This window comes from Sebastes fasciatus, chromosome 1 (assembly GCF_043250625.1).
Source record: "Sebastes fasciatus isolate fSebFas1 chromosome 1, fSebFas1.pri, whole genome shotgun sequence".
In the NCBI taxonomy this organism is placed as follows: domain Eukaryota; kingdom Metazoa; phylum Chordata; class Actinopteri; order Perciformes; family Sebastidae; genus Sebastes; species Sebastes fasciatus.
This window is the reverse complement of record NC_133795.1, coordinates 31,185,098-31,207,513: the sequence shown is the minus strand read 5'-3', so window position 1 is coordinate 31,207,513 and position 22,416 is coordinate 31,185,098.

Genomic DNA, 22,416 nt, shown 5'->3' with positions numbered 1-22,416 from the left:
GACCTGGGTATAGGGGCAAAAGACTAATCGAACCATCTAGTAGCCAGTTCCCTTCGAAGTTTCCCTCAGGAAATAGAGAGGAATAGAGAGGAAATAATGCTTTCAGAATCAAACATACATCCAGATATACAAATGATCATATTAATGTTAAAAAATGTTCATAGTGTGTGAGAAAATAACCGTTTATAAAGTGCACATTAGGTTCGTTGTCACCAACGAACATGGCTATTGTTAGCACTCAGTCAAGCTAGCAACTCGTAGAAGACCCTGTGACTCGCAATGTGTGCACGGACAGGCAGGTAGGTAGAATTTCAACAAATATAACAAAAACTGGTTTTGAAGAAGATTACCAACCCTAGCTTTAGTACATATTCTCCATCTCTTAAGAATTACATGTGTATACTACTAATTTGCAACAGCAAATTAGTAGTATACGTATGTAATTCTTTCAGATTTTTGCTGAGATTTTGTTCCGAAGGAACAAAATTTTGCCTGAAATTCTGAACAACATGAGCTTATCTGCAAAGTTGCAGAATGTTCATACTGAACTTACCTGTAAAACGCTGATTGAGTTCATTTGTTTTCCTATAATATCTTGTACAGCACATTAGTGTTTTATAGCTTTGATTAGGCACTCAAAGCACCTGGTAGAAAGATTGTGGTGTTGGAGTAGTTTTTCAGTATTTAACCAAAGTGTTTTTTTTGCCTAAACCTAACCAAGTATGGGACTCAGGATGAGACAGAAACCAGCTTTGTTGTCAAAGTTCTATACAACAAACTCTCTCCCTACTTTCTTGGCTAGAAAAAGGTTGAAAATGTTGAAATTTTCACTTTCATAATGTCGGGCTAACCTGTACTATTCTAACTTTTCCCCATTATAGAAATTCTAGAAATTCCCTAAAAACACTAAAAGATGGACTGTTGCTCCCACAGTCTGTAGAATAACGTCTGTCAGCGCCGGAGCGTACAACTATGTTCTGTCATTCCTCAGGTAATTCCTGAGACCCAGCCCAGCTGCACTTCCCCCCTCCATTCCCACCACTATTAACTCAAATTACCACATTCCTTTCTGCCTAACTTGCTCTTTAGAGCCTAAAAGTGAATGGAAAAGGATGCCTGAGGAGACATCTTTTAGGAAAGTACACATACCCTGCACAGAAAAAGCCTGCACAGAGGAGAGAGACACGGCACTGAGTGTTTTAGAGGAGGTTCATTACAGTACAAAGCTGCACCAGACTGCAAAGCACTGATGCTGCAAAGTCAAATCACTGTGATGTAGATTCAATTCTGCATTTCCCTCAAGTTAGGAAAATCTAAATTAAAATACTGTTTTCTATACTATCAGATTTTATAACTGCCATATATATTAAATTATTGGACTTTTTGTTTTTTTACAGATTGTGTATTCCATTATCCCTATTGGTATTAATGACATTATACTCACCAAGTTAAATCTGCACTGATTTTCTGGCTACTTGGGCGCAGTGCAACAAGCTGTAAACACAACTTTGACATATTATTTATATGACATATATACAGTATGTGTAGTATATATGTGATAGTAAACAGGAGCTTATTTACACATCAAGTACACACAGAATAACATTTAGTGTGAGTTGTGTTTGTATGATTCTAAGTCAAATATTCACTCATTGTAGTACTGTTTTGCTCTCCACCAACTCCTGGGTCATTATGGAAATTGACAGTTGTAAACATCCATCAAGTTTACAGACCAACCTTCTGGTCCAACTTTGACGTGTGGTTCCAAGTGCCGTTGTGCATGCACACAAGTTTCCAAATGAGGTGGTTTAGATAATTTGGTTACATTGTTGGTTGCTGATTGTCATAATTTGTATTTCCCTGTCGAACTTGAAGCAATGTCACCCTGTTGGTGGTCAAAACTATGAAATTAAGATCCAAGTTGAAAAATGAAAAGGAATGTTATAAGCAATCCTCCATAATAAAAAAGTTAATATGGATGGACACTGTATAGTGCAGCAATACGGGCTATATACTGAAGAATCTAATTTAATCAAAGTGATGAGTATCTGTACCTAAACCCAACATCCGACTGCTCTCAGAAGCAGGGGCAATTCAGACCATTAGGCCCCCCCCTAATGAAAATGTGACGTGTACAGACAAGGGCGTATGTTTTGTTTCCACATTGAGCATCAAACACTTCATTTCCTGTATTTTGGTCAATTTTTATATTTTTATTTTAAAGTTATGGTGGAAATGTCGATATGTCTTGAGGTGAGAGGTCAAGGGACCTTTTTGAAAATTGACATTCCAGTTTTCCCTCAACAAAATGAAGCCTAACTTTAGAGCATAATTTAGCATCAACAACATGACATGATTGAGACGATGGATTTCTTGGGTTTTCTAGTTTCATACCAATATCTTCCCTCTAGCTTTGAGACTGAGCCGCTACAGCCTCTTAAACATAGTAATGTCAGCTGGGATCGCCAGCAGGTGTCAGACGATTTGATAATATTTTTTAGGGTTGCTCAAGCAAACCTAAATGCCATCGCAGCAGAAAGAGTCTAAAATCGGCAATGCTCAGAAGCATTTATTTTGACTTTTTAAACATACTATATACAGTATGGTACAGTGGTGTCATGTGGGAAATAACCCTAGGATTTCACACACTGACAGCGACTCTGAGATCATTTATATTGATCTAATTAGTTCCTCTGGGCTGGGAACTTTGATCTCACATCAACACACACACACTTTTCTTTTTAAACAAAAGCATCAACATTGAGGTCCTTCAAGTTTCTCCAGCGCTGTAGGCAGCACCCCGGGACAGAAAAGGAAAGAGAGAAACATCTTCCCCTCAGGAAACAGGATGTCCCGAATCACACTACCGCCCTCAGCGGACTCAGACCCTCAAACAAAATAAAGTTTTTCCAAAACACAATACGGGGCAATCGGAAGCTCTGGGGCCACCCAAAGCTGTTTCAACCTTTTGATCATCCCGTCATCTAGGTCTTCACAGAAGCAGAGCCGGTTCCAAGTCAAACAGGCGTTCTGCAAACTCATTCATGAGATGAAGAGGGAGTGTGCTTTGATAAAAAATACGATTTTAAACATCCTGCAATCAGTCCGGTGATCAGCCTTGGCCTGTACATTTTCTTCTATCTTTCTTTACATGTACTAATGACACAGAGAAGTGGAATCTATCTCCTGTGATTTTGGGGATTTGATCACACTAAATTTAAATGTGGATGAAGAAAAGCAGTTATTCACTTCATCAGCATCATGGGTAGCAGTCTGAGCAGGCCCAGGATCCAGACCAGGTCCCCCTGGCCTCCAAGGCCATATGATCCCCCTGCCCATGGAGGAATAAGATCGGGCCTTTCATTTCCTCTCTGCTCGACACTCTGTGGTGCAGATGCCTGGTTCATTTCGCTGGTGTTGAGATCTGAATGTGGCTCACAGCAAGCAGATCCTAATCCACAGCGGCGGGGACCTCTCCCTGTCTGTTGTCTTTGCAGATTTGCCCCTTGCTCTGTTTTCAGCGTCGGGGTGGAAACGTTTTCCATTTCCCCGGGTGAGAGCATGAATGGTGGCCTTGTTGGCTGGTCTTCATGTTGGTTTGGTCAGGTCTTTGAAGCCCCCCCTACGACCACCACCACTGCATACTCCCAAAACTCAATATACTGTAACTATCCCTCTCTTACAATGTTGTCTTCATTTGTTTTCTTGATACAAGAGGTGTGTAAAGATTTATATATCTTTCTCGCTACCCATCGCTCTCTGTTTATGTCTCTTTTTTGGGATCACAGGAAGTAAGAAGTGCAGGGCAGGACTGGTGGATCTTTGATCCAGATGGGGCCGTCTGAGAGCATGAGTAAGACCCAAGAGCCGGGGCTCAACAAAGGATGCTCAGTGCTGCAGGCCTAACCAACTTTATTTGATGAAGAAAAGGAATGAGTCTATGTTTTCATCTCCCATATGTCAACTTCAGCACATTCTTTACCAAGAAACTCTCATTTGATTTAATCTTAAATGCAGAGTATATACACAATCTCACAAATGATCCCTCAACCCCTCAGTAGCCAAAGCCTTTTCCGCTTAAATGTGCTTTGGCAAATTCTTAGCCTCTTTGGTCCGTCTGAAATATTTCAACAGTTTTTTGATGGATTGCTATGAACTTTTGTACACATATTCAGGCTTTGTCACACTCCTTGGCGTCTGATACTGACGCACAAGGCACCCTTTAGCGTCTGCATGAGACACACCAGGCTTTCAATTAACTACAATGTAAACCCACCCACGTCAATGTTAGACGCTCAGAGCAAATGTTCCGTGAATGTGGTAATATAAAGACCGAAAAGGCCCACACAGAGTGGGTGGAAGGGGAAGATCGATAGGTGAACGTTAAGATGGACTTTCACTTTACAAACGTAGTAAGTTTAACCCAAACCACGATCTTTTTCTAAACCTAAGTGGTTTTGTTGCCTGAACCTAAGCAAGTGTTTTTGTTTGTTAACCACGTCTTTACTGTGACCATATTGGAGCATTATAGTCCTGACCAAACGTTGGTATGTTACAAGTTGGGAATGAGCGTGGGTTGGTTCCCTGGACCATGAATCCTAATGATTTCCTTACTATAGCACCACCATGAGGCTGGTATGTGGGTGTGAATGAAATGTCTAAACAATCATTGGATGGATTGTCATGAAATTTGGTATCCTCCGGTGCTCCTAATGGCATCTGCAAGATTTCACAGACCGGAGGAAAACAACCAATCAGAGCCGAGCTGGAGTCTGCCGTCTCTGAGCAGCTGTCAATCACTTGCGAACTCCAACCAACCGGTCAAACTAGGCAGCGCTGATCAAATATTAATCAATATTCTGTTACTGTAATGCCTATTTCTCACCTCAGATGTTTTCAGAAACATCTTGTAGTGTACTGTTTAGCTGTAAAATGAGAAAGTTTGTGGTCAGGTAGCCATGTTGAGATCAGTTGAGGAAATACCAAGCACCGCCCACCAGCCGGAGCACAGCCAATGGCTTTAGCTTTATATTTAACGTATTGAGAATGGTATCAATCTTCCCATCTAACTATTAGCAAGATAGCAAATTGACATATTTCCCAAAATGTCAAAGTATTCCTTTAAGTACAAATAATTAAATTTCCATCAAAACATTTTAGGAGATAGCTTGAAATTATTTAAAAAAAAGAAAGAAAAGATTATGAAGAGCCATTGCCCGGATGCAGCAGGACAATAAAAGAAACAGATGTTCCACAAATCATTCAACACCAGCTACACCTAAGTGTCTTTGTATCGACATCAGTGGTCAGAGAGGTCACTTAGGCCGACCCCTGTTTGTGGGAGGGCCGGTGGTATCCAGGGTATTGCTGGAAGAAGCACAACGGATACAGAGAGAGGTTAGTGGGAGACCAACAGAGCCGAGGGTCAGTTTGTTTGGGATTCTTGAGAGGAGATAGCAGTTCACAAAGCCTTTCTAATGGGAACCAGCTGACCGCTAATAAAGCTATAGCCAGGCTGGGGCTATTTGCTTTTGTTGTGGACGTTTAGAGGGGGGGCTTCTATTTATTGTGCTTTATTCACCCAAGCCCCTCAAAAGGAGGCAAGAGAAATTTATACAGGGCTGAGTTTACTTTGAGTCCAACGGACATTATCGAGCTACTCTATGAGTTTTCCCAGGGTGAGAGATTTGCTGATACACCAAAAAATGAAAAGAGACAAATCCTCTTGATATGCTGTTCTACACTTTGAGTTTGTATTTTCTTCGGATGATGTCTTTCAACAAGTACTTCTATGGCATATTGTTAGTGCAGTAACTTCTGCATAGTATTTAGTCAGGTGGTTATGAACATAGACAGTATATAAGATGTAGACGTAGTCACTGTGATGTCACCCATTGGTTTGTGGACTAACATTTTGAAGCCTCGAGTTCGGCATTTTTGGCCTTCGCCATCTTGTTTTTTTGCAACCAGAAGTGACACGAGAGGGTGGAGCTAAGTACAACCGAACGCTGTAAAAGACGTTTTCAGGCGACCAAAATGTTACAATTAGCTTTCATGAACTGAAAACACAATGTGAAAGAGTTCAAGTTTTACAACGAAAACGAGGACAACTCCCAGACCGGACAACGCCGTGGTAGTGAACTGTCAATGACAAGGTAACGACGCCTTAAAGCATCCCCTGCTTTATGGTCTATTTGACTCTAAATGGGACCATAATTTACTAAATGAACATCATGCTGTATTGAAGAAGACTTGAAACTAGAAATTGAGACCATAAACTCATGTTTACAATGTTTACTGAGGTAATAAATCAAGTGAGAAGTAGGCTCATTTTCTCACAGACTTCTATACAATCAGACTTCTTTTTGCAACCAGAGGAGTCGCCCCCTGCTGGCTGTTAGAAAGAATGCAAGTTTAAGGCACTTCTGCATTGGCTTCACTTTTCAGACCCGGAGGTTGCCCACTGGTTATGAAGCCTCTATAAGATGAGAGCTTGGTGACTAGATGTACAATATAAGGAAGGCATTTGAATATAGTGTGTATACATAAATCAACACCTCTCTAAAGCAGTTTCAATAAAAACTGTAAACTTCATGAAGGCTTTATTACAGGACTATTGTATTAGACTGCATTTGTTTTTGCTAAGTGTACCTGAAAAACTGGCAACTGAGTGTATTTTGTCCATGTCTTCGGTAAAATCTGTATCACTCCATCATAAATGGCATTGTAAGAATATAATGTGCTGTAGATAACCATATTAGCATTGTTAATACATGCATAAAGATATGATGACAGACAGACAGACAGACCGATGCTGCTAGCATGGCTAATAAAAATAAATATTGTGAAAGTACTCCTAAATTTTGCTGTTTGCATCACAAGAAATATGAACTGGGAATTTGTGGACTGATATTGTAATATTGGGTAGAATATGAGTACATTATTCACTTCCTGTATGCTGAGCCCCCCTCTCTGAATTATGGGCTATGTCTGGGTAGGAACTTCTCTGCTGCTCATCCAAAATCAACACGGAGATTGTGCTCAGTTTATGCATAGAGGCAACAGATAAAAGGAGAATTTGTTTCCTCTCTCAAGCTTGATGTCTTTTATTTTTGTTCCAGAGAGAGAGAGAGAGAGAGAGAGAGAGAGAGAGAGAGAGAGAGAGAGAGAGAGAGAAAGAAAGAGTGTTTTGTCTGAGCTTCTGTTGTGCTGTATTGCATGTCGGTGATCCTTTCAGAAGACGCTTGATTAATTTTTGGAAATGATCCAAGATGCTGTAGGTGTTGAACTGGAATGGGGGAAAGTTTTCTCTAAATAAAAGATATGCAAGGCTTTGCAAAGGCCTCTAATCACTGCCCAGACAGCATCACACAAACTGAAACAGACAGAAATTAGTCTCAACAGTGGTGCGTGTTTCATGATATACAAATAAAAGCTAGATCACGAAACACCATTATCGAGACTAAAGCCTTGATGCCTTGCTAGAGATCTCTTGCATGTGAGAAGAGGAGCTGTTTTTTCCTCACCAGTCATCTGTTTGCATACATGGACATTTCCGTCTGCTGATTACCACTGCAGTCATTTAAAAGTTGAATTACTCCCTCGCCCCTAAGATGAGCTTTTTACTTTACAGAAGGTCTTTCTCATCAAGAATGGACATCATTAGATTTCATCATTTTCTGAGGTACACTTTGTGGAAAAAAAAAAAAAAAGCAGAATTCAGCAATATCCTGTTTGACTTTTCCATTATGAAGAGCAATAATATTCTGTATAATCTGCCAGTTTGCCATCTAAATCAAGCAGGATTGAAAAACATGTCCCGGACGGTTCTCTGGACCAAAGTGCATATTATTGAACTTCTTTTATTGGCTACCATATCAACTCTATATGTTCTGAGTGACTTTATTATTATTATTTATTATTAAATCACTAGCTGACAGAGACTAGTGAACAAAACTTTTATGACAAATTTGTTCAAATCTAATCATAGTTTTGGGAGCCATGCCACTGCGGTTAAGCCTCTCAACTGAAAACAGTCTAACAAGAGGCACACTGTAACAACAGAGTTAAGCTGGGTCATTCCTTTATATCACAAATGTAACTGGCAAAGACCAGGTTTCAAATGGAAAATGATGTAACAATTTGTAAATCTTTGATTTATGAAAGAATAGTGCAGGTCACAAAAGGATGAAGTACACAAGGATGAAAGAGGAAACCAATGAAAATGTGTGAAAATGTGCAAAGATACAGCATGAGAAGAAGAGCAAAAAAAAATCAAGCAGAATTTAACTTCATCTTGTCTACAAAGTCTTCAGATAATCGGAAGACAAATAGGAAGAAAACATGATATTGCCTCTTAATCTTCATTAAAATTAACTTTAATTTGGCATTTCAAAAAAGTTTACCTGCCTTTACTATTAGGGCATTCTGCTGCAATGATACCTGCACTGAAAAGTCAAACCTTTACAAGTATTTACAACTATTGCACAAGGGCCAGTTGCTACTGTGCTGGATGTGGACTGTGACGGTTTGCATGAATACTCGCTGTCTGTCAGGAAGGTTTGTGATTTTACCACTCTCAAACAATCTACAGATGGGTCTACAGATGGGCCACAAAACATGTGGCCTCCAATCAGACAATAGTTTGGGAAACACTGAAGGGTAAACTGAATGATTCCTGGCAGTTACTTATTCTCATAAATCTTTCTGTGCTTCAAAGCTTCACAGCCAATCATGGGTCATTCTTTGGCAGGCTGATAATTAAACTGACGAGCCAAGAACCGGATTAAAGAAACTGAAAACAAGGTTTGGAATTAGACAAGCAACTTCATTTAATCATTTCAGCTAATGTGTGGAGAGATTTATGGATGAATGTTGTATTGTTATACACAAAGAGTCACTCACTACAGTATACTGCACTTCTCTGTTTCCTTTGGGAGCCTTTCAAAGCCACTCTCCTCAGTGCTGGAAAATAAAAACAGAGTCATTGCTTCACATACTTTGGGCCGACTGATGTTGCAGTTATTACTATTTATTATACCTGAGCTCCGAGCTGTAACCCTTCCTCCTCTGTCATTCCTGTTCGCATATAACACCTAAGGAAATTTTGTGCAGCAACATGGCTTCTCTTTCATTTCACTGTAAGTCATTCTTGGAAAAGTTAGGCATTTCAGATATATGCCTGGAAACTGGTAATTCAGCTAATTCTACTGCGTCAGACCTTTGGATAAATCAGGACCTTGTCTTGCCCAGTATTGACACAGGCCTGTTCTCTGCTGCTTGAAAAGCTTTCACTGTCTATACGAGGTGAACACTTCACAATCCAGACTTTTACCTACCTGAGCACTGCTAGTTCCACCTCGACGACCAAAAGGATCCCACAAGCAGGACGTATAGAGGGCTCTCTGTAGAGAGTTTGAAAAGTTGTTTTCATAACGAAGGATTTATATAAATCATTGGACATAAGACATAGCAAGGTCTATGGACTGAGTGAGAGGATTAAACATTCAAAAGAGGATTTAACCTATTCATTAAGTGTACTTCCCAATCTAAATGAATCAAAGCTCAGATGTGATACCTGATTGCCTGACCTTGCTGTAACAATCACACGTGAGCAGGGCTTCTTGATCAGTGCTTCGACTCCCAGACATTTTAAGCTGTTGTTTTCCCTTTAAATGTGCCGTTATGAAACCCAATAGTAATTGTCCAGACGTGGAGACTTCAGTGGAACATCGAGAGCCTAATTGGTATAACAACCATCTGCCAGTCTGAGACTCAATCAGAGAAATAATGTTGTTTTCATTCTGAGTGGACCAAAAGACTACTTGATGTATTTTAGTGATTGTCTAGCAGTCACATTACTGGTTCAGTTAAGAGACGCTGCTCCTACAGCTGCGTATCACACTTTGTTTAAGTGTAAGTGCCGCACAGTGGTTAGGCACAACTGTATCTGTAATCTGTGCACATTTCCTGTGCAGACCATTTCACCACACCTCAAACAAGTAAAGTGGTCAAATAAATATTGAAATAGAGAAAGTCGCTCTATGTGAAGTCAGGGATATGAACATAATACTTTACCAAGAGTAGAGACAGAACCAAACAAAGAAGCTGACATAAACCGCAAACTTTGTAGGCTGCAACTGTTGGCATGTCCATCTTATTAGCTTACTTAACCAGTGTGACTTTCAAGTCTAAGAGTTAGCATGTAGGATACAGGTAATGTTTAAAAAAGCCCATAAATCTAACCTCTGTCTGTCTTCGGTGTGTTGCATACTAACGTACTATTTATACCCTATAACGTCAAACTGAGTAGTGCGTTCCAACTGCATAGTATGTGGATTTTGTGGAAGCAAAAAACGCCAGAGTGTATACTAGATTAGCAAGAATTTCTAAGTATGAGACGTGAGCTTATTGGACATACTCAACTGCCCCACAAGGCATTGTGTCTGGGTGCCTTGAGACTGGCTGTGAGTCATGTGAGATTTTGAGCCAGGCTAAAAGCTGTTAATATGTCACTTTATTAAGTTTTAATATTTTTTTTTATATTTTCCCAATTTGTGATCAGTTTATTCAAATAATAGCAGTTTGGAAATTTGCTGCAATGTTTTCGGAGATGTGATGGAGCCGTGAGAGACTGGACGTCATGTGATACGTATTGCTTTAGGATCCTTCAATGTGAACAGTCTGCTGGTAATATCATACTTAATCAGCAGTAGGCCTATGTAGTATACTGCCCAGAGTATGTAGTATGCAGTATGTTAGTATGCGATTTTGAACACACACAGCCTCTGTCTTTACTTGTCCAAGAATGTAAGCAAATCATCCAAACAAAGTTATGTTTGAATAAAATAACGGTGTGATCTTACATTTTCCAGTATCATATATATGATATCCCCTACTAGGGCCAAGCGCTACGCTGCAATATGAGAACAGTTTGTTTACTTAGCCTACATGTCTTTGGTTGTTTTGAAACAACTTGTGGAGCTAATGTTAGTTTAATGAGCCAGCTAGCTTCTTTACAGATGATGAAACATAAAGTGCTCCAGGGATGATGTATTTTTGAAGGCCAACCAGGAAGTTAGCATCCCCCTGTTTCCCTCGACAAAAAGCCAATTTATCATTGGGTTTTGGATTATTGCAGAAAATAAGCTCTGTGGCAAACAAACATTTATGATACTTACACGTTTTGTTCAGCAAGATAATCTCCAATCGCCAGACTTAAAAAGCTAACAAACTACACCACTGTCGCGTGAACTCGAGTATGTGATGAGGCTGCAAACACGAGTTGGTGTGATGATGTTTTGTATAGTCTCATTTAGCCACTTGTTCGCAACTGCCTTTTTTAAGACAAATAAAGGCTTCAAAATTCCCAAATGGGGTATTTATTGATGTATTTTGTGTCGTATTGACGGGTTATAGGGCTCATTCCTGTAGCACTGTATTGCTAGCAACAATTAGCAGTCATTTAGTCAATTAGTCATTTCAGATGACAAAAATTACTTTTATCTACTTCTGTCTGTGATCATGGACCTACTTTTTGAATTTTAAGTGGTAAATCTGCCACCGATAGGCTATCATTGATGTGAACGGAAAGCTTGACAGGCATAGCAACAGTAACAAAGGGGAGTGGAGTTTGGCAAACGAGCAATTGATTAATTTCCAAACACAAGATAAAGTGTAGCCTTTTCTTGGTACCAAAATCATTTCAGCAGCTGTACATATTGCTCCGTAGCAAATGCAATCTTTCTGTGTCGGTAAAATAAACGGTATAATAGCCTTGCTGATGGAGCGAAACTCTCAAAAAATTTACATTTATTTGAGAGAAAGCCGTATTGAGACTGCAGCCAAGGATGGTTTATTTCCCTAGCTGGAACTGAGGCTCTCATCAAACATTTTCTGTACTGAACTCATCTGTTTGGCAGAGCAAACAGAGCATCTAGGGCAAGCCACATTCCCTCCCAGCCGTCAGAGTTTGTGCAGCGTCAGAAAATACCTCTGCTCCAGAGCTGGGTTTACCTGTGGAAACATCATAAACAGAGGGACTGTTTCAATCCAAAAGTCCTGGCCCGCTCAAAGAAAATAGAGCTGCCAGAGAGGGAATTTGACTTTCTACTCCCACAATAAACCCGCAGTTGGATTAAGTTTCCACAGTGGGGGGTAGAATCATCACAACTGGCACCCCAAACAGGCTCCTTTACTTTCCCTCACTGTTTGGAACCTAAACATGGGGAGGATATGTATGTCATCCCTCCACTCAAACATCCCCACCCCTGTACCCTCCTCCCTCGGAGGACACGTGAAAATGACCCAACAGAAACCGAATATGGGCTCAGTAGCACTGGCATGCCCTCTTCTGAGACGACTATTGTACATATCTATTAGAAAAGCATCTGGAAAATGTCTGGAAAAGCTCAAATGTCCACACCGGAAGTGGAAATAACCATACTTGTCCATCAACACCAGATATCATGAATAATCACTCAGACAAAAATTCTAACTAGTCTGCTAATAAACCACTCATATGACCACCCAGGATGTCATTGGGCAACCTGTGAATGAAAAAGTAAACAAGTTATTTGTTCCACACGAAGGCTTCACTGCACCATTTAGTCAACTAGGCAGTCGGTGAAGTGAACATAAAGAGCAACAGACCCAGGAAGCTTTGCCCATTTTCTCCTTCAAGCTTAAATTGGAGATCTTGCAGATTGCCACCAACTGAGTAACCCCTCCGCTCACTCCTCCCTTTCCAAGACTGTAGTAACGTGAGCCGCTGAGTACAAAACCGTGGTAACGCCGTTCTTTGCTCAGAGGCCATCCTTACCATAATAACACTACTTTAGGAGCAACGGAACTCAGACGGCGACTGGCGGTACCACAGTTTTGCACTCTGCGGCTCACGTTACCGCAGTTTCACAAGTTAGTCAGAGAACTACGGTGGCCTTCAGGTAACGTAAAAACGTGAAGGTCTCTTTCTAGAGCCAGTGTTTGGTTTGTCCGTTCTGGGCTACTGTAGAAACATAGCAGAGCAACATGGCAGACTCATTCTAAGCTAACAAAAACACAACGATTAGTTTCAGGTGATTATACACTAATGAAAACATAAACACTTATGAGTATTATATTCCATTTCTGCTGATCGATCCCTCATCGAAATGTTACACGCTGGTCCTTTAACCACTGCATGTTTATCTCCTGCGTTTGTCTTTTATTGTGAAGCACATTGTTACATAGCATGGTACTAGATCAACTTTACCACTAGCTTATTCATAGATTGGCTTGTGCAGCACCATCTTTTGAGTATTTGGTAATGAAATATTTTAAAGTAGCACAGTTTTGAGTAAATAAAACAGCAATGACAAAACAACTCCATATCGGGTGCGGTTCATTTTCTTTCTTAGAGATCGCTGCCTTTTTGACGAGTTAAATCATTTCTTTCTGGCTTCTGATTTTTAACTCCAGTGTCAAAACCTGTCACCCTTCTTCTAATCACTGGATGCTCTTCTCTCTGATCTATCCGGCCTGTTTTCATGTGAGTTACTGGAAAAGGCCCCATCTGACTCACCACAGGTGAACAGAGCAGCCATTCAACTAATTTCTGAAGTTATTTACTGGACCTCTGCCACTGGCCGATTAGAGCTCGCTGGTCCACCAACCTAATCCACTGAGGGGGGTCCATGCTGGAGCTCTGAAACATACTGTACCTGCACAGTAAGGTGCTAAACAGATGTGATTGGACTGCTACATGTTAAGGTGCAATGATGGGGAATAGCATGACGGTTACATTACGTTTTTGCTGTATAAAATACTCCAAATTTAAAATGAAGTGAACAAAATGTGGTTTGCAGTAGATGAACATGCCATGACCACAGCTGCACTTTCATACAATAGTGCTGTCCATCAGAAACATTACCAAAGGAAAAACAAGGAACTAAAAACAGCAGATCTCTCCATCAAGACTTAAACCCCCTCTTTGTGTGACTAAGTCTATTATTCTGGAATAAGCCCATTAAACACAGATGATAATGCCAGCGCAGCCATTCTAGATACCTCTGAGTCGTTTGGCAAGAATGTTTAATTCCTGATTCATTTTGTTTAATGGTGCACTATAATCAGCTTAGAGGATTGCTGCTCTTTTGCTGAAAAGGTCGACATGCATTTCTTCCACAAGGGGGCCTTTTAATCTGAGGCTTTGCAATGTTTCACTATTCCGTACAGTAGTACACTGAATATCGGTCCTGTTGATGAATGCATGTTCCCGGGTTGAACACACACACACACAGCGGTCACCACGATGCACATAGTCTCTCTTTAGGTGGCTATGAATTGCACTCTCACACACACACAGCATAATCTTTCCCTACAGTATACCAAAAATAAGATGCTATGTTTCCCTATTTCCAGCCCTCACACACACCTCTCTGTGTAAAAGATTCATATTCACAGACACAAATTGCAAATAACTCCAACCACAAGACAAATATGCCATGGTGTGTTTAGTTTTCTTTTCACCTATTAAGAGTTATCACCACCATATACTGTATATCAACTCCGGCCGATACAGAACACTGTTCTTTTGTCCGCCAATGCAGGTAGCCCTCTGCGTTGGCCCAGTGACCTGCTTCCTGCCCTCCCAAGCAGCCTGATCATGGCCTAAATTGATTCTCCTCTCAGCTGGAGGTGGGCTGGATTACAGATACTTGCAGAGCTCTATTAAGGTGGCTCTTTCTGGTGGCAGTAGTACACAGACTTTATTAGCAACATGAACTCAATCAGTTTGTAGAAACTCACAAATGTGCACATTAAACCCCCGTTTTGTTTGCAGCCTACTGTGTATGCGTGCGAGCAACATGACATTTCTGCCGCCAGGTTTCACACGCTCTGTTGATTGACAGTTGGTGGCGGTAACGTGCAAAGAAACGTAGAAATTAGTTAACAAAGATAGGGAGGATGTAAACTGCTAGCTGCTAACATGGATGTACACAATGCACAATTTCAATGAGGAAATTAATGCATTTAGTACATTTATGAGACCTCAGGCATACACACAATGTGTTTATGTGCAACGTATCCTCATACAACATTTCTATGATATCTTACGAAAAATTATTCTTCAATTTACGGGCGATTTCCTACGAATGTCCAGCAACCTGTGTCAATTTATGTTGCCTTCTGGTTTCACACGGGGTACGAACATCAGTCTCCTGGGCGAAAGTCTGGTGTTTTTTGACCCACGCATCTACCCCGACCTCCTTCCTACAAGATGTTTGTCATTCTTTATACTCCCTGGTTCACGATTACGTAGATTACATATTAATTGATTTTTATGGGATGTATACGAATTACATTACTTTTCGTAGCTACAAACGTTGTATGAGAACAGCCCGTTATGTGGGAAACACTGAATGTAAACATGACTTTTTGTCTTTACAAGAAAACTCTTAACTCTAAATTCTTAAAGCTGCATGAAATGATCTTCAACCACGACGGAGCAGAAAGACACAGCCACTGTAAAACTCTTATGACTTATGTGTTATAGAAAAAAATAGCCTATTTAGCAGCACACAGAGTAACAAGAGCATCACATGCTGTCGGTTTTCTGGCTACCACTCACATTATAGCTCTAGTTTAGGTCCACCAACTCTCAAGAAATATATCTGGTCTTTAGCTTTGTAGATGCTTTCTCCATGAGCCATTCATTTATTTGGCTTTCAGTGAGGTAGATTCTTAGTGGGCTCGATACAGTGAGCAAACTTTTCACTTTTGATTCAATGTTAATATCAAAATTATTACTTGATGGAGCTTTAATGACATTTTGTATTGGTACTCTGTGGGTATTCACTTACTCTAATTTCTATCTATTCTTTTCTTTTATCCATACATCCGTTGTTGGCTCAAGTTCAATAACAATAAAAAAGAAATATCTTAAAGAAATGCATGAGAACATAAAGCCATGACATAAACTGGTTTGAATTATTAAGAGGGTTTTTCCGAGGAGAAACACTGATGGATACAATGAATGAAAGCAAAAGTCCATGATTGAAAACATATTATGTGGTCCGTTCTTGTTTGTCTGTCTTTTGAGATATTCACAGAAGAAAATGCATACGACTAAAATCTAAATCTGATAAACATCACAGCCTGACATCAAATCATACTCTGGTTTCAGTGTTGAGTTTGCCCTCCCCCAATTACTTCCCATTTGATCAATAAATGAAACCATCAGTCCACTTACACATGTGTCACATGCAAAAAGAAGAAGTGTGCAGCAGTGTAGTCTGGTGAACATGTGGTGAAACTAAAGTCCCTAATCTCAACTGTTGTCAAATGTCAGCTGGACTATAAATCCAACCCCGAAGTAAAGATAAAACAGTGCATTTATGAATGATGAATAACAGATAACTGAAACCGTAATAAGCTATTGAGTTAATGTTATCATTCAGGTCAGTGTGCTGTATCATATTTTAATGTGAGAGATTAATCTATGGAGTGAAGGATTCCACCTTCTTTTATTACTCCTGCAAAATGGAAACAATATTCTTCATCTCTTCTGAGTAGCTGTAATTTTGTTCTTCTCTGCCCGTGATTTGAGATTTGGTATAGGTCACATTTTTACCTTGCGGCTATTTTTCTAAACTTGCCACACACACAATCAGAGCTCAATCAAAATGCTGAGGCATCAAAAAACACCTTGAAACTGCCCTCAGCAGGTCAGCCAACTGCAGAGTCCCGGTCTCCTTTTAGACCCCTGGAGCCTGCTCAGTGTGGGGGAGTCTGTAAACAAATCTGCCATCACCTCCCTCTCTCTCTCTCTCTCTCTCTCTCTCTCTCTCTCTCTGTGTGTGTCTCTCTCCATCATCACTTACCTGACTCCCTCTCTCTCCTCCTTTTCCCTCATCCTTCCTTCACCCGTTACTTACCCTGATTCCATATTTCCTCTCTTGCTTATTGCCCTGCTGCAATAATCCAGCTCCTCCTTCCTTAAGGTCACCCCAGACATCACACGCTACAGTTACAGTTACCTCCTACGTTTTGTTTCTCTCGCCATCTCTAATCCGCCTTCAGTCCTCGCTGTGGTCTGTACTTTCAACCCTCCATTTCTTCATCTTTTCCTCTGTCCTCCTCCTTTGCCCTCTTATCCATTCGTCCCACTATCCTAGCTACATATCTCTTCTTACATGTCTTACATTTGGAGCCCTCCCTTTCTTGCAGTCACAGAAGAGGTACTCAGTAAAAGGACTACAATCTAAAAATAGTCCATTACAAGTCAAAGCCAAGTCAAGTGTTACTTGAGTAAGTGTGTTGGTTTTATCAGCAAAATCAGCAAAATGCATTATTAACCATAAAAGTGTTAATTAGCCAGCAGAATGGCCGTCGTCAGTGTTAAATTATGATATATTATTTTATTGTATCATTATTACTGAGTAAGCGGCTACTACTAACTACTACTCTACTACGCCCTTTGGGTAGTATAACCTATTAAAATGCATTTTATTTGACATGTTGATAACAGTATATGTTTCATAAAATATACATATAAGTAGTCAACATTGCCCTAAAATAAATGCACTGGAATAAAAATGACATTATTCCCCTCTGAAATGCTGTGGATTAAAAGTATAAAGTGGCATAGAATGAAAATACTGACGTAATGTGCAAGTACCTAAAAAAATCTAGTAAGTAAATGTACTATGATCCTCCTTGTTAGCACTCTTCCTCCCCCATACCTCCCATCTCTAACCCGTTCACTCAGCACTCCCTGCTTGACTGACTCCATCCCTAACTCTCCCTTTCTTCACTTCTCTCCTCAACCCCCTCCTCTTCTCCAGTCCTCCTCTTATCCTCCCAAGATCTCATACCACACTCTCTGCCCCCCTCTCTCTATCCCATTTCTCTTTACTTTAGACCTCAGGCTTCATGTATGCTTCCTGCTTTAACCTAAACCAACCTCCATCATCAACTACACAACTCTATTTTTAAGCAGTTCAAATAATATAATTTATGGTAAAAATATTATTTAAAAAGTAAGGCAAAGAATACTCTAAATAACAAAAAGGGTCCGAACAGGTTTGCATATTTGTGCCAATGATTATGGGCAACTATCAACAATCATGACCATGACAGTTGGTTCCATAGAAAGGCTCAGGCTGTGCAGTGCTCTTTAAAGGAGGGGCAGTTAACCAGATGTTAAACCAACCAGTTAATCCTCATCCTTTAAGTCTTTTCTCTTTTTTTGAAAATACTGAAAACTTCAGATAAAGATAAATTGCACCTTTGTGTTGTTTTTCCAAGTAAGTTTTCTGGTGCAAAGTCATCCTTGACTCATTGGGCTGCGCCAAATCGTAATGGGCTTATTACTGCCTCGAGGCCAGAGAACGGAAACAACCCACTGGTTCTTGACTGTAAGAACCACAGTTGTAGTGGGTGTTTTTGGCCCCAACATGAGCATGAGCAATACAAAGAAGGCATGTTGATGATATCATAGATAGATGACCCTAGATGTCAGATGATTCTCATCTGATAAAAGCAAGGTGCCTTTAGTGAGAAATATAATATGTTCAGGGATGAAAACCAAACAATTCCAATGTGTATGTTGCTTGAAGTAAAATATGTATTTTTTGACTACCAGAATGTGCCTACCTGTTAGAAGGAAGTACAATTTTAACCTAAACCATGATCTTTTCCTAAACCTAACCAAGTAGGTTTGTTGCCTAAACCTAAGTAGATTTCTTTCAGTAAGCTCTGAAGGTGAACTTCTCCTATGTGCATACTTTATTCATCCCACAAGTGGAAATTCAAGATATTTTGGTTTGCTGACACAAAATTAGTTCATTCACACCCATAAAAATTACCTAAAATATAAAATATGATAGTGTAAAGATTAAAAGAAAGAGAAAAGGTAGGAAGGCACAAAGGTTAATGGCATGTGGCCGACACCACAAAGGCACATTATGTTCTTCTTCATTGTCATGTCCCTATCCATTACCCATACCCAACCCCTGCCTCCCTCCCTCTCTCCCCAAAACCCCCTCTACCCCTCTCTTCTCCAAAGCCCTGCCATCTCCCAGCATTCCTCAGGTCCGCCACACAGAGTCCCATTGTGTCAGTGGGTTAGGGAGGGAGCACACAGTCCAACCTCTCACCATGTGCTGCCGCTGGACTCACCTTAGGAGACCAAAAACGACTGTATAGCCTTCACACACACACACACACACACTTCTGTCTCCATTTCCTGCCTCGTTCCGTCACTCTCCTCCATCTCCAGTTCCACCATTCGTTCCCTTTTCTTCCGCTCACACTTCCACTGCTCTTGGAAATCAGCCACCATCAACAGGCTTCGCCCTCCTTTTTATAAACCAGTGTTTATAACCAAACAGCGCTGCTCAAAAAGGCTATTGATGAGACTCTGAGGTTTCAAAGCAAGAGACCGAGCACACCCTGAGGACGAGGAGGAGGAGGGATGGAAGGAAGGAAGGAAGGAGGGATGAAGGGGAGGTATACTTTGAGGGGCCATGTTCTCCTGTATAAAATACCTGAGGTGCCTCGGTGAAGACCTCCACCCTGTCCTGCCACTCAAAGTGGGTCGAAAATAGCCAAGCGAAGGAGGTTGATTGAGTTTAAAGCTGTATTGTAGAGAGCCCCAGTGGCCTGGCCTGCTGCTAATCATCAAGGTTTCCATTCAGTCACTCTGATGTGACTTTTGTGAAAATAGCAGAGACTCTATTGTCATTTATACCTTCGAAATAGCAAATCTAATCCCTACTTCTGACACACTTCGACTAAAAGACATTTGTGGACCTTTAAAAGTCACTTTGTGGACTACCAAGTCCATTAAGGCATTTTGTCAAAAATCATGGTAAAGAGCAGCTTTACCAGGAATTTCTTGATTACTGGTAGGATAGAAGTGGACAACCTCCGGGTCTGAGAAGTGAAGCCAATGCTGAAGTGCCTTAAACTTGCATTCTCTCTAAAGGCCAGCAGGGGGCGACTCCTCTGGTTGCACAAAGAAGTCTGATTGTATAGAAGTCTATGAGAAAATGACCAAAATGCCAAACTTCTGGCTTCAAAATGGAAGTCCACAAACCAATGGGTGACGTAACGGTGATTATGTCAACTTCTTATATACAGTCTATGTATAGAACCTATAAAACCGCTTTAACTGACTTATTTTAGCCACTTAGGGTCAGCAGAAAGAAGCTGTAAACACAACACTGACACATTATCACCTTATAAAGTTGATAAGGTGAGCAAAGAGAAGAGCAAATACTTCTTCTCCAAGCAGTGAATGTGAAGGTCTTCTAGCTGACTTCCTAACCGTAGCGCTTGCCTTCAGATGAGAGAAGTTCCTGTGAAGCAGTATCTCATGGCGTACAATCTAGTAAACCCAACAAAATTTGAAACTTGTTACATAAATCCTTTGTTGCAAATCGTATCTTTGTACATCCAGTGTACGATTGGTGGGGCAACCAATCTCAAGCTCTGAAAACAAAGTTGTTTTGTTCATTATTGATCAAACACACGTCATGTTTTAGGCCACCTGATGAATGTACCGGCGTACCAGTGATGCGTTTTACATCAACCAGCCAGAGCTAAAGGGGGAAGGAACGAGGGGGAGACGATAGCAACGCAGCAGCAGCTAGGAGTATGGCGGAAGCTATGGCGGAAAATACTAAGAAGCGTCCAAGAAAAGTTTCTGGAGTGGATGCTCCAGATATATATTAAAAAAAAACAGTGTTCAGAAGAAGAAAAAAATAAATAAAAGAAAGCGATTGACGGGAAAGGAAAAAACACTCCTGGGGGCAGGAGATATGCGGCAAGCTCACCCAGGCATACAACAGGGTTGTAATTGTGTGTAATTACTCTCACTGCCAGAGAGGGGAGACAAAAGTTCCCAACTCCAGCTTTATCTGAATGTTCTTTACTTTATCACGTTAAATTAGATTGTGGTGGTGAGAGGATGATGACATTTATAAAGATAGCATGACTAGAACTTGACTGAGGCAGGATGGAGAGGAAGCCAAACAAAGACTTAACTGCAAAAGCACAATGCAATCAAAAAGTCAAATTGCAATTACATGTGCAATATAAAGTAGAATTTTTCATTCTCTAATTTCTTCTCTTGTTATTATACTATTTATACAGTAGAAATCATACTGTATTCAAATCCCTTTAGGGCGACAACAAGGGAAAGTCTGTGCAAACTTTTTGTGGTGCAAGAATTGACCCATTTCACCAGCCTCAAGGTTAATGAGTTCAAATGGACCCATTTGAGAGATTATCACGTGTGAGTCAGAAACATAATTCTGTAAGACTCTGAGGGTCCAGAAGGGCCAGCAGGCTGAACAACAATGTTGTTTTCTTGCTACTAAAAAGCTTTGCAGTATATTCCAGCAGTTGTTTCTGTGTAGATTAAAAGTAAAGTATAGGGTCAGGCCTGCTATTTCAGTCTCCAATTCAATGAAAAAGGGCTATAATCTACAATATACTGTATGTAATCATATTGAATGGCTCATGAACATAACATACACACAGAAAAAAATGCCACTGGCAGACACACAAACGCTGAGGCACAATGTCCAACTCCGCACACTTTGCACACTCAGTCCGAGTCTGAGAGTTCAGCATTCCTGAGAGGCTTAGATGCCGGCTGAAAAGACTGAGCAGCCACACAGAGGGATTTCCTCACGAGATAGAGAGCCATGTGGCCTGCTTTCAGCCAGATTATAGAGTCGGCCAGAGCACTCACCATGACCTGAGGACTAGAAGGACGGAGCAGAGAGAGAGAAATACACGAGTATCACTTTTCAAAACAGGCAGATTAGTGTGTGCTGTTACAGTATGATGTTATGATGTGTAACGCTTACTAGATCTGGTGCTGGGGGTTTGAGATAGAGGGAGAGATGTATTGAAAGATAGATACATGCCGATTTTAATTCATTTATTTTAGCTGCATAGCCAAATATCCAAACTAAACTAATACAGGGGCATTCTAATAAATATTTGCATTCTAACACGTTTACTATGATTTCGTAATGTACTCGCATGGTCGTTTTTTTTACTTTAATTCTCTAAAAACAGCAATAACTATTGACACTTCTCATAAAAAGACAGGGAGCTTCACTTTTCTGAAATTCTCTTTCTTTGTGCCTGAAGTTGAAACCTGCTCTCTCTGGACTCATTCATCACTCTCAAAACAAACAAAAGTTATTTTCTGAGCATATACATGCATGTAGGCATGGGACAATATGAAAATTTCATGTCATGATTATCCTGTCCAAAATAATTATAATTCTCGATATTCTCCCGATTCCCGATAATCATCAAAATATGCTTAAAACTCTTAAAATGGCACTAAAACAAACTGGAATCATTTAACCTTACATTTTGTAAAGAAACAAATATTTTTATTGCATCACAGAT